This window comes from Mytilus edulis, chromosome 10, assembly GCF_963676685.1.
Source record: "Mytilus edulis chromosome 10, xbMytEdul2.2, whole genome shotgun sequence".
Classification (NCBI taxonomy): Eukaryota; Metazoa; Mollusca; class Bivalvia; order Mytilida; family Mytilidae; genus Mytilus; species Mytilus edulis.
The window spans coordinates 52780553-52793782 of NC_092353.1; positions in this window are offsets into that span (position 1 = coordinate 52780553).

A 13230-nucleotide genomic window follows, 5' to 3' on the forward strand; every position below is an offset into this window, starting at 1 on the left:
CACCAAACGCGTATTTTTAAATACAAGAGGGGAGAAAACTCCCTTTTACATTCAACATACGCTTGCAATCAAAATTTACATCTTACGACATGTCGCAACTAACAATTTAGTAAAAATAATTTGTTGATATCTTATACAGTCTTTGGATATAAGTGAAAATAAGCCAAATTCAAATATTAGAATATGACCTTGACCTTTGACCTTGACCTAATTTTCATTTTTTGGGACCAAGGACCTCAAATCAAAAGATCCTAGGTCTCTATCACTTATGATTTATAAGATAGAAATTCATATCACTTATATCAGATGCATAAGGGGAAATAACTCTCATATGGAGCGGTCATATCGCTTCGGTCAAAATAGGACAAATCATGCGAAGGATATAACGAGCAATTTTGTAAAATAAATTTGTCATAATCTTTTACGGTTGCAAAGGAGATGCGCTAACAAGGAAAACAGTGTTTGGGGAGATAACTCCTACAAAGAAAAGTATTCGTATACGCAGGGTAAATATCAAAAGCGCATAAACTGTTCGATATCATATACCAAATATCTAAGCGACATATTGCGAAACAAATGTTTATCGCAAGAACAAAATTAGGCGGAAGAAAAAAAAAAAATAATCAGAAGAAAAACAATAGGTCTTTCCACAGAAAAGTGGAAAGACCTAATTAAAAACCAATTGTTCAGAGAACAATTGAAGGTCTTTCCACTGAAAACAATGTATTTTAATATGAAAGTTGTAAAATTAAGTTTAAAATGTCATTTCAATCGTCAACTGATAGGTTATTGTACGTTGATTCCAGAAATATATGGTTTCTATACAATATTTTTTAAACAAGGGAGATAATTTGTTACTTTCGGTTTAAAAATGTTACTTCCGATAATATTTGAATATTTAATTGACACTGATTCCAAAAAGATCTGGTTCTATATACTTTTTTATTAATAAAGTACAAAAATAGCTACTTCCGGTTTACACAAGGTCACTTCCGGTTGTTTTTTTCAAGGTTAAATGGTTTGATACCTTTCGCCAAAAGTCTCATGGATATATCATGTATAAATATGAGCTGAAAGCAAAGGTCAAAAACTAGAACGTCAAATTAATCTATGACCTTGAGATCAATTTCAAGGTCATAAACCAAGGACCTCAAATCAAAAGACCATAGGACTTAATTATATTTGGTTAATCAGTTATATCACCATACACATATTTTTAAATACAAGAGGGGAGAAAACTCACTTTTACGTTCAACGTACCCTTGCAATCAAAATTTACGTGTTACGACATGTCGCAACTAACAATTTAGAAAAAATAATTTGTCGATATCTTATACAGTTTCTGGAAATTAGTGGAAATAAGCCAAATTCAAAAATTGGAATATGACCTTGACCTTTGACCTTGACCTAATTTTTATTTTTTTGGACCAAGGACCTCAAATCAAAAGATCCTTGGTCTTTAGCACTTATGGTTTACAAGATAGGAATGCATATCACTTATATCAAATGCATAAGGGGAAATAACTCTCATATGGAGCGTTCATATCACTTCGGTCAAAATAGGACAAATCATGCGAAGGATATAACGAGCAATTTTGTAAAATAAATTTGTCATAATATTTTACGGTTGCGAAGGAGATGCGCTAACAAGGAAAACAGTGTTTGGGGAGATAACTCCTACAAAGAAAAGTATTCGTTTACGCAGGGTAAATTTCAAAAGCGCATAAACTGTTCGATATCATATACCAAATATCTAAGCGACATATTGCGAAACAAATGTTTATCGCAAGAACAAAATTAGGCGGAAGAAAAAAAAAAATAATCAGAAGAAAAACAATAGGTCTTTCCACAGAAAAGTGGAAAGACCTAATAATAATAAAAATGTCTTGAACAATTGAGAGGTCTTTCCTTTTATAATGTAAAATATATGTTCCAATAGACGTAGAATGTATTGAAAAGCTTTAAAACACACTGAAAATCCTTTAAATAAGGTCAAAAGCACATAATTCGCTATATGGGACATGACCTTGACCTTTGACCTTTTGACCTTTGTCAAGGTCATTAGTCCCCAATGTCATTGCTGAAGACCCCATGGGTCTAGGACCTTTGGTTATATAGTAAAAGCTGATTTTGTCTTTTCAGAAACCTAAAACAGGGGTTATGACCCTTATAAAAAGGTCAAATCTCTTTGGTCAAAATGTAACAAAGTTGCACCGTAATCACCCAAACATTTCCCACTATTCAAAACTTCTGTAAGTATAATGGTTTCTGAGATTATCCCATAAGAAGGTGTTAGGTCAAAGGTCAAGGTCAACATACAAAAAAACCTTGAGGTATTTTTCAAAGATACATGAATTGATGATGATTGGTGAAGAATCCTAGGTGTCTACGACTTACGGTTTCTGAGTTTTGGTGGCCAACCGACACTGGTTAATTTTCATAGGGGCATAACCCTAACAATGAGTCGTTGAATCTTTTCGATCCAAATGTAACGAAGAACCGGTGTCATATGGTATTTTAAACCCCCTAAAAATTTAACCCGGGGTCAAAATACCATGCGGTTAAATGACCCCAGGATCATTATACCGCATGGTATTTTGACCCCGGGGTCATTTTTCACATATGGTATTTTGAACCCCCCTGCGGTATATTGAACCCCCATGTTTTTGATAAATAGTATTGCAAATAATCTAATTTACAATTTATTGGCCATTATTTTTTTTTTTATTTGAGGTTTTAAGTAAGGGGGGTTCAATACACCGCAGGGGGGTCGAAATACCATGGCTATGTAAAATTTTGCAAAATATCTTTTTCAGTATGCTTAATACATACAAACTACTTATTGGAGTATTATAACTATGTTAAGGAGTTGGAATAGCTTTGATTTTTGAAATTCAAGGTCTATAGTAGGGGGTTCAATATACCATGGTAGGGGGTCAAAATACCATTGAAATTATTTTTTTCCTAATATCTTTTTCAGCATGTTTAATACATACAAACTACTTATTGAAGTATTATAACTATGTTAAGGAGTTTGAAAAACTAAAATTTTTGAAATTTAAGGTCCATAGTAGGGGGTTCAATATACCGCAGAGGGGTCAAAATACCATGGCTAAGTAAAATTTTAAAAATATCTTTTCCAGCATGTTTTATACATACAAACTACTTATTGGAGTATTATCACTATGTTAAGGATTAAGAATAGCTGGAATATTTAAAATTGAAGGTCTATGGTAGGGGGTTCAATATACCGCAGGGGGGTCAAAATACCATGGAAATTATTTTTTTTCCTAATATCTTTTTCAGCATGTTAAATGCATGCAAACTACTTATTGGATTATTATTGCTATGTTAAGGATTAAGAATAGCTGGAATTTTTGAAATTGAAGGTCTATGGTAGGGGGTTCAATATACCGCAGGGGGGTCAAAATACCATGGCTAAGTAAAATTTTAAAAATATCTTTTCCAGCATGTTTTATACATACAAACTACTTATTGGAGTATTATTACTATGTAAAGGTGTTAGAATAGCTTGATTTTTTTAAATTCAAGGTCTATAGTAGGGGGTTCAATATACCATGATAGGGGGATCAAAATACCATGGATTTTTTTTTTCTTCAAAATATCTTTTTCAGCATGTTAAATGCATACAAACTACACTACAGTTCAGGTAGACATTGTCATTTCCACTCGCCCACGGTGGACAAACCAATGCCGTCCACTCTCTGTCCACGTCCGTTTTCCACCGTATGCCTTGCACTTCCGTGGGCGTAGTGCCCACCCTATACCGAGGACAGCCGTGGGCGTGGTGTCCACCCTATACCGAGGACAGCCGTGGACATACAATGCCCACGGTATACGATGGAAAGAAGTATGCACAATTCTGGATAAAACTCGGTATTTTCGGATACGTTAGATGCTTTTTAAGGAGTTTATTCCAATATAATCTTTTTGTAAAGTAGTTTGCAATATTTCATGCACTTTTCATCTTTGTAAGAGACGTTTAAGGGTCATAACCTTTACCAGTTCACCGAATGAATCAACTTTGCCAACAGGTGTTAATAAAATTGACAAGTTTGTGGAATGTGGAAGGTTACCGAAGGAGATTTCGCTTAACAACATTTATTCATTTTTTAATCATTAGAGAAACATATTCTCGCATGCATAGTAGCTCGTGGATTTTCTGATTTCATCTTGCCGAGATCGGACTTTAAAATTGAAAATTAAACTGTCGCAGTCATTTGTACCCACGTTACTTGCGTTTTTATTAATAACCAGACGTATTTCGTATAATTACGTGGAAATTATCAAGGAATTGTATATTTAAATATACAATTCCTTGAAATTATCAATTGCAAAATAGCATTCCTTATCGGCTTATGCATATTAATGAAATCATTTTTAAGGAACAGTCATGTAGATAAATGATGTGAAAATATTTTTTCGTTACAAATATAGTATCAATATTAAATCAAGGATACCAATAATTTGTATTAACGTTGCATAATTCTTTCAACATGAGGTTTCCAGCACACGGCACTTGAGATATGTTTCATTTTTATTCCATTGCAACCTTTTGATAAGAAGCTCGAAGAGATACTTTCCATAATCCAATGAATCGACATACATGTTACGTTCTCCGTAAGAACCTTAATCATTTCCGGCCAATCAGAGCTCGTCTGGTCAGCAATCTATTGTAGAATGATGTCAATTCTTGGTTATAACAATTTTAACTTTAACATGAAAGATTGATGTCAAGTTCGTTTTACGATTTAAAAATGTGGAATAATATTTTATAAATTGATTTCAAATCAATTTTACGGATTTTAAAATTTATTAGAATCGATCAGAGATTCGATCTAACTAGTATGTATCCATATTGTTTAACGTGTCGTTACGTGTTCTTTCTTTGTTTGATAAATACTTTGTAATGAATTACAACTCGTACTACAAAAATCCGTATCAGTTATTCTCATTGTCAGGTACATGTACTTGTAGGATGATATGTGATTTTCCGTTGGGGAGGGGCAAGGGTTGGAAACTAAAAAAAATGTATAAAAATCTAAATACATCCTTTACGAGAAATGCTGTTTTCTGTTACAGACGCTTTATTTTAACCTTGCGTAGACTTGAGAATTTTTTTTTCAAGATACAAAATAATAAGTCCTTTCAAGAATTATCCGTAAAGATTCTAAATTTTCTAACGATTAGGCTATTCAAATACTGTAAAATTAAAGTACTGTACACGTGTGCTTCCTGACAAATTATGTTTGTGCCGGTCCCATATCATTAGTCTGTAATTCGGTGGCTTTTTTTTTATTTCTATTTAACATATTTGATTTTCATTCATGATTTTGTACGTTAATTAGACCGTTAGCTTTCTTGTTTGAATTGTTTTACATTGGTCAGTGCGGAGTCTTTTATCTACGATGAGTTTATTTATAGATGACTATGTGATATATGCTTTGCTAATTTTTGCAGGCCGAATGGTGACCTATAAACATTAACTCACTTACATGTATGGAGAGTTACATATGTATCTCATTGGCAACCATGACACATCTTTTTTTTATAATTATGAACGTTAAAAGTATAACTTATAAAAAGTACGAGCCAAAAATTCCGTAGTATAGTATTCAAATTAACCACTTTCTTTTAACAAGTAAAATATTTCTTTGAAAGTACTTTCCACAGTCGATAAATTGTGATTCGTAAGGACAAATCGATAGTGACCATGAGAAAAACGATTTTTGAAATTATATTAATTAGAATGTAACTAAATACATCATGTATATATACATATATGGCTTATATTTGGAAACATACTAACACCTTTGCTTGTCTTTAGATATAAAATAACTTTTTAATAGGTGCATTGACTTGACGAGTTAAACTGCAAATATTACATGAATATAACAGTGCTGGACCAAGTAGGAGTCGAAGAGTGCATGTTTTAAGAAATAAGTCAGTGGATATAATTAACTGTCTCAAATAAAGTATCCACATTCAAAGCTAACATTCGTGTGTCTTAAAAATTTGAGAAATCATCTTTGTGTTTAATTAAAAGTAATGGAACAATGTTTTGAGCTTGTGTCCAGCGGCAAGTATAACACACCATTATTAGACGTAAATACAATTACTATCTTGGTGTAATCAGGGGGTGTACAGAATTTTATTCCGTTGTTGAAAATTACTTATACCCCCGATTACACCTAGATAACGAATTTAATAATAATGAACAATTACTTTACTCATTTTAAAACCGGTATGTAAAATTGAAAAATGCTAATGAAACAATTCCATTGTAACATTTCATTTCAACGATGTTGCTGTGTATTATCAAATAACTTTTTTCCTTAATTTTTGGGAAATTTAGAAGAAGAAAAAATGTTCTCTCGAATTTTTCGGGAATATTTTTTTATTTTTACAAATTTTTGTCCTCAAATTTATTCATTTTTTAATATTTTTTTTATTTTTACATTTTATTTTTAAATTTCGTTTCACGGTGGGTATGGTTGTCCTGCGAGAGAACGTTCTGTGCTGGTGATTTGGTCCTGTCAGGTGCTGGTGGGTCCTGATTCTGTGCTGGTGGGTTTGTTTACATTGTATCAGGACGGCAATACAAGGACTGTTTTGTTGCTTAATTTTTCTCTGATTCGTCATAAGTACCATGCAAAGTATATTACAACAATATTATATTGCAAAAGTCGTGCAAGTTCCTTAAACGGAATTGTCCTGACGCTGTGCTGGTGATAAGAAAAACGGTCCTGGTTCTGTGCTCCTATGTCCTGGTTCTGTGCCTCTATATTTTAGTTAAAAATGGCACATATTCAAGATCATTGATACTGTTATTGACTAATTAACTGTTGTCTGCTTTCTTGAAATTGACATTGTTGTGAATCTGTTTACTGTTATTATGAGAGAAAAAATAGCCCTATTTTTTATTTTTTTTTTCAAATGAACTGTAATCTTATTTATTGGCCTGTTAATGGAAACCTTCTTGCCCCCTTTTAAGATAAGAAAATATGTTTACGATTTTCGGGATTACCATCATTTTGTAAGATCATCAAAATACGTTGTAATTTATACAATACTTATATAAAGTAGATGATGTGGTATGTTTAATGTCAATGGACAAATTTCCATAATAAACCAAAGGAAGTATGTGTTAACAACCATACGTCATCGTACGACCTTCAACAATAACCCATAAAATAAAAATGTAAAAGGTTTTGCATAAAAATGGAGAGCAAAAATATAGAACAAAGGACTTTCTGAGCGTTTGAATCATATGTCTTTATCAGCTTAAAACACATTTGTTTGTGAACAATTTAGTGCTGACTATAAGAATGACAATAGTATTGCGGGTTTGTTTGTTGGCACTGGCTACGGTTACATGGAAATGTAACAATAATAAAAATATTATTGTTACATTGGAGACTAATTGCCGGAATGCAAAGTTGGGTAAGGAACCGATTAATTACGAGTGTAACAATAATTATTGAGGCTACGGTTACATTGCGTTATTGTTACATGAAAAACAGCAATGTGTACGCTAGATTTATTAAACTTAAATCTTCTATATAGTTTTGTTGCTTAATTAATTCATGTCTACTAAATAATACTTGTTATAATAATAAATAATAAATATTATTATTCAACAAATGGTGTTTAAATAGTTTTAGGTATTAATGGATTTGATGTTCTTGAAGATACTACTTCAAATTAGTAGTGCCAAAGGCGAAAAATATTGTTCAATGGTTTGTTGTTGAAAACTCGGGCTGAGAAAACTGTTCACTTTTAAGTATTTAACTGCACACCTACTCGTATTACTGTCATTATACTTTGAACAAAAGATGAAGAGATTCCTATTACCAATTTTTTTTTGGGTGAAAAATTTAAATCTTGCATGGGAATCGTTTGAAACGAAACTGAAAAAATATCAAGACACAAATTTCATATGTAGCTATACAAACGCACTTACCAAAAATTGATACATCAAAAGCAAAGTTTGCTAACTGTGAACTAACACTGTGAACTTCTGTATACATGTATAAAATTGAGAATGGAAATGGAGAATGTGCCAAAGCGACAACAACCCGAACATAGAGCAGACAACAGTCGAAGGTCACCAATGGGTTTTCAATGTAGCGAGAAACTCCCGCACCCGTCGGAGGCGTCCTTCAGCTGGCCCCTAAACAAATATGCATACTAGTTCAGTGATAATGGACGTCATACTAAACTCCGAATTCTACACAAGAAACTAACATTAAAAAAATCATACAAGACTAACAAAGGCCATGCAAAGACTCCTGACTTGAGAAAGACGCAAAATTGCGGCGGGGTTAAACATGTTTATGAGATCTCAACCCTCCCCTATACCTCTAGCCAATGTAGAAAAAACAAACTCACAACACTACTCATAGTAAAACTCAGTTTAAGAGATGTCCGAGTCCGATTTCAGAATCCATGGAGGACATACTATAAAAAAATCAAAAAATTGTATGTTATACTTGTATGTATTGTTAATATAAGATAATGTCTTCAACTTTTATTATTTAGTACATATTACTAGTCCCATCGAACATTGCTGTTTTTCATGTAACAATAACGCAATGTAACCGTAGCCTCAATAATTATTGTTACATTCGTAAATAATCGGTTCCTTATCCAACCATGCATTCCGGCATTTAGTCCTCAATGTAACAATAATATTTTTATTATTGTTACATTTCCATGTAACCGTAGCCAGTGCCTTGTTTGTTTGTTTTTTTTTTTTTGGAGGGGATTGGGGATAAGTTAGAGCGAGGTTACAGTGAAAGTTTTAAGCTTGGAATAGTTTCTCGTAAGATTTAAAAGTTGTATTTTAAAAGAAAAATGTATTTTATAGCTATTAAGAATCACTTGCTGTATCTGTAAGATTTTTTCAACATAATTTTTTTGTCTGAACGGTTATCAGGTATTTTTTTCTTCGAAAGTTCGATAGAACACTAAAAAAAAATTCACTATTTTATGAAATGGCAGACTAGAAAATGTCAGAGAATGAAGACGAGATAACCTTTGTACAGATATTTTTGTTATGTTTAGCATGGGATCAACACAAGCGTACATTCTATTTAAAAGTATTTGAAACTACCGTTTGCTTTGTTAATTGTGCCTTCAATTTCAAATATTTCAAATATCTCGTAGCTTCATACTACCAATTGAGTATAAAACAAGTATATAAGTTTAAAAAAAAGAAATTCTTAGATTAAACAACTACATTTAACTTTAAAAGGTCATAACAGTTTAAAACAATACAAATCTACACACACAAAAAACTGGCTTACTTTTACTGGTTATCAAACCGAATCGCTATAAGATCATATATAAGCTTACCTGTGTCGAGGGGCCGTGTGAGGTTCATGTATTGTCTTGGCGTCCGCAATTACAAAAAGATCTTTTCTGAAATTACTTGACCAAATATTACCAAATGATTTTTCAAGAGTGAATCTAGGAAAAACAATATTCATCAGCAAATATGACCACTGTCTATTAAAATGTTTTCGAGATTTTAGTTACAGCCGATTCCATTGAGTATGTAGGCAAAGGTAATATCTTTGGTTAGCTTGCTTGTTAGCTAAACCGTGAATTCATTGTTAGGTAAGGTATACTACCCTCCTTTCGAAGTAGCCTGGTCCTACATACAGAAAGATGTGTCCTTTGTCGGACTAGTCTACTCGTAAAGTTTACATAACCTAACAATGACTTTTCTGTTCAGCAAGCAAGATAACCAAAGATATTCCCTTTGTCTACACACTCATTGAAATCGGCTTTAATATTGCAAAAGTTCAAGCAATTAGGGCAAAACCTACCGAGTAAAAAAAATCAAAAGGCCAATGTCTATCTACCTTGCACATTTCAGAAAATTCAGATCAGATAACGAAACTGGGTCCAGCAACATTTATAAGCAATTTAAGATTTTGACCCTCACAGTTTCCATTCACCACAAATATTCTCGTTACAACGAATCATTTTAAATGCAAAAATACCAGTTGCAGCCTTTTGTTTATCTATTAATATATGTATACGGATAAAGCTATGAAAGGCAACAGGGTCACCAGGGTGAGGAGTCCATGTCATCCGAAATAAATGCTAAGCATAGATCTGGAAAGCGACAGATAATCATGACATTAAAAAACTCTCTTCTTTTCGACTTTTTTCGAACAAATTGACACATAAAATGAATTATATAGTATTGTGGAATTTTTAACTTGTGTTCAATTCATTGGTTACACCTTTTACTAGGATAACAATCCTGTCAAGTATGAGCTGGGAAAAATATTTCAGAAAAGAAGATGGAAATGTGAAAGTTTCCGTGTGTCAGGTGCAACAGCATACGAACAGCTAACATGCCTCGTCAGGGTGGAAGCTAAAAAGTCCACGAAAATTTGATTTAAAGCCTTTATTCGTTCCAACAAAGTTATTGAGATTTTGTTGAGGATTCATTTTAACCATCTACGACAACAAGAATTTTTTTTTAGAATTTACAGCTCTTCTATAAATATATGCGGAGCGCTAACAAACATGTCTATGCGGCATATGCTCTGATCATTGTTGAAGCATCAATGTAAGGGGCATTTAATATCTTAATAAAACTATTCTTATTTTAGATACTATATATTGTTATCTGATATTGGACGAAAGATGTTGCCCTTTTATGTAATTATGTAATACAAGTTACGATCATTTGAAAACACATATTAAACAGCCAAATGGATGCACAAGAGCTCAAATAGGAGTCATAGATCCTATAGACAACAATTATCTGCCCAATTTTATTGATTTTGTAACATTTGTTTCAAATATGACCAACTTCTTATCCAAAATCACCAGCGCCGTATCAGGACCCACCAACACAATGACAGGACCCACCAGCACAGTATCAGGACATGAATAAATTGAGAAAATGCTAAATTTTAATAAATTGCAATGTTTTTTCACAAAATAGTTTTGTCGTATGGATTGCGGTATAGAAAGCGGACTCTATGAGCATTATTGTTTTATTTTTTCAGTTCTAGTTTTCTGAAAATGAGCATTTTTGTGTTACGCTTACTGAAACAGTTTAGAGGGTCAACTTTTTAATGGTTTACATATGAAGCCATTAGAAACAAAACTGAAAAATCTCAACTGTTTTCTTCCATTTTTTTTGAGTGAAAACGTCAAAAATCATCATTTTCGTCTTTGTTTACATTTTTTCATTGATCACCAGCACCCGTCAGGACCGAATCACCAGCACAGAACGTTCTCTCGCAGGACAACCATACCCACCGTGGTTTGTTTTGCCAAAGATTTGAATAATTATACAAATCCTTAGTTTTGCAATTTTGTCAATGTTAATTTTTTTTTAACAAAATTTTATAGATCCCGGGGTGAACAAGGGCGGATGTTATTTACACATAGGTTACATGTATTAACCAATCAGATTGTAGTATGTTTGCTGCATAAGAAATAAACATACATTTGAGTTGAAAACTTAAATACGAGGGTAAAATTGATTAAAATGTAATAATGATAATCGGTTTGAAAAATAGCCATGATAGCTGTTCCAAATTCAAAAATTTCAAAATAAATCTGACCCCAATCATTTTATCATAATTTTTCTTAATTTTTAAGTACAAATTCAAAAATTTCAAAATGAAATCTAACTCCAATTAATTTATCATATTTTTTTCTTTATTTTTAAGTACAAATTCAAAAAGTTAAAATTAAATTCAACTCCAATATATTTATCACATTTTTTCTTTATTTTTAAGTATTTCTTTGATGAAAATAGAAACATATTACAAATAAACAAGTATACTAAACAGTGTACCATAATGCTATGCTTTAAAAAAATACAGGTATATCTTAGGTGAAATTCTACTTAACCTTGATTGTTATAAAAACAAATTATTTCTCAAAATATCTATTGTTATTTGCAAGTGGGAATAGAATTAATAGTATTTTGAAAAAGTGGGAATAGGAGGAAGACTCCAATAGTATAACGTTTTCATAGATTTATGACACGTTTTGTTTTGTTTTGTATTTTCAACTAAATCATACAGTTGCATTCGGAGGAAAATCTCTCAAAACCCAGTGTTATGAAAAATACAACTTAAAACAGAAAATTATGTGAAAATGTATTTATTATTTGATGTCCCATTGATCTAGTGTTAGTTGTTTTTGTTTACACATTGTCACATATACAAAACCACCATCAAAGGACACGATTTCAAGTAATACACGTGGTTAATTTGGAATCTTTTAATTAGATAGTGTTTTCACACCTTGTGATAAACAAAACAATAAAAGTAGGGCACACTTTCACACCTAGTGATATACAAAGCCATAAAAGTAGGGCATACTTTCACACCTAGTGATATACAAAGCCATAAATATAGGGCACGCTTTCACACATGAAAGGTTGATATACGATTTATTATATATCATGAAACAAGAAGGTGTATATCATTCGACGAAATGAAAGAAATTCAAAATAATAATACATGAGTATATAAACTAAAATCTTAATCAGTGTTCTAATAGAGCAGACAACGTAAGACTCCACAACATCAACTATTAACTTAAATTTACGAATATATACACGATGAGACATACTAGCCTATATAAGGCTGTATAAAAAGTCCTACAGCAACACAGAGATTAAGGTGTCATTAGAGTCACAGGGTGTGTCCCTTAGCAAACAGGTTGTTAGCTATTGGGTGCAGCAAATTTCGAAATGGCAAGTTTGATACAAATTTATCACCGACCAAGTGGGAAAAGTTCAACAAGCTTTCAAGAGCAGATGTACGCCTCGTCAGTAAGACATTAGCCAAAAAACCAAAAAACTATGAACGACCAGCCGACAACTTTACCGATTTTTGAAACAGAGAGGGTCGAAGATCAGTCTTACAACAACGAAAAGAGCAATATTTCATGCTGGCTATACCAACACAAAGCCAAGGTATGCTCAAATGGTTCGACATGTTAACAAAGAGAAGAGGGTCAACTTCTGCAAGACTCTCATTGCAGCAGACGACCAATTTGAAGACATCATATTTACGGACGAGTGTTCCGCACAGTTGCACAACAACAAAGTGACATTTTACCGAAAAATAACAGCTAACCGACCGTCAATTCCTAAGCCAAAGCATCCATTGAAAGTACATCTATGGGCTGGCATCAGCAAGAGAGGAGCTACTCCGATTC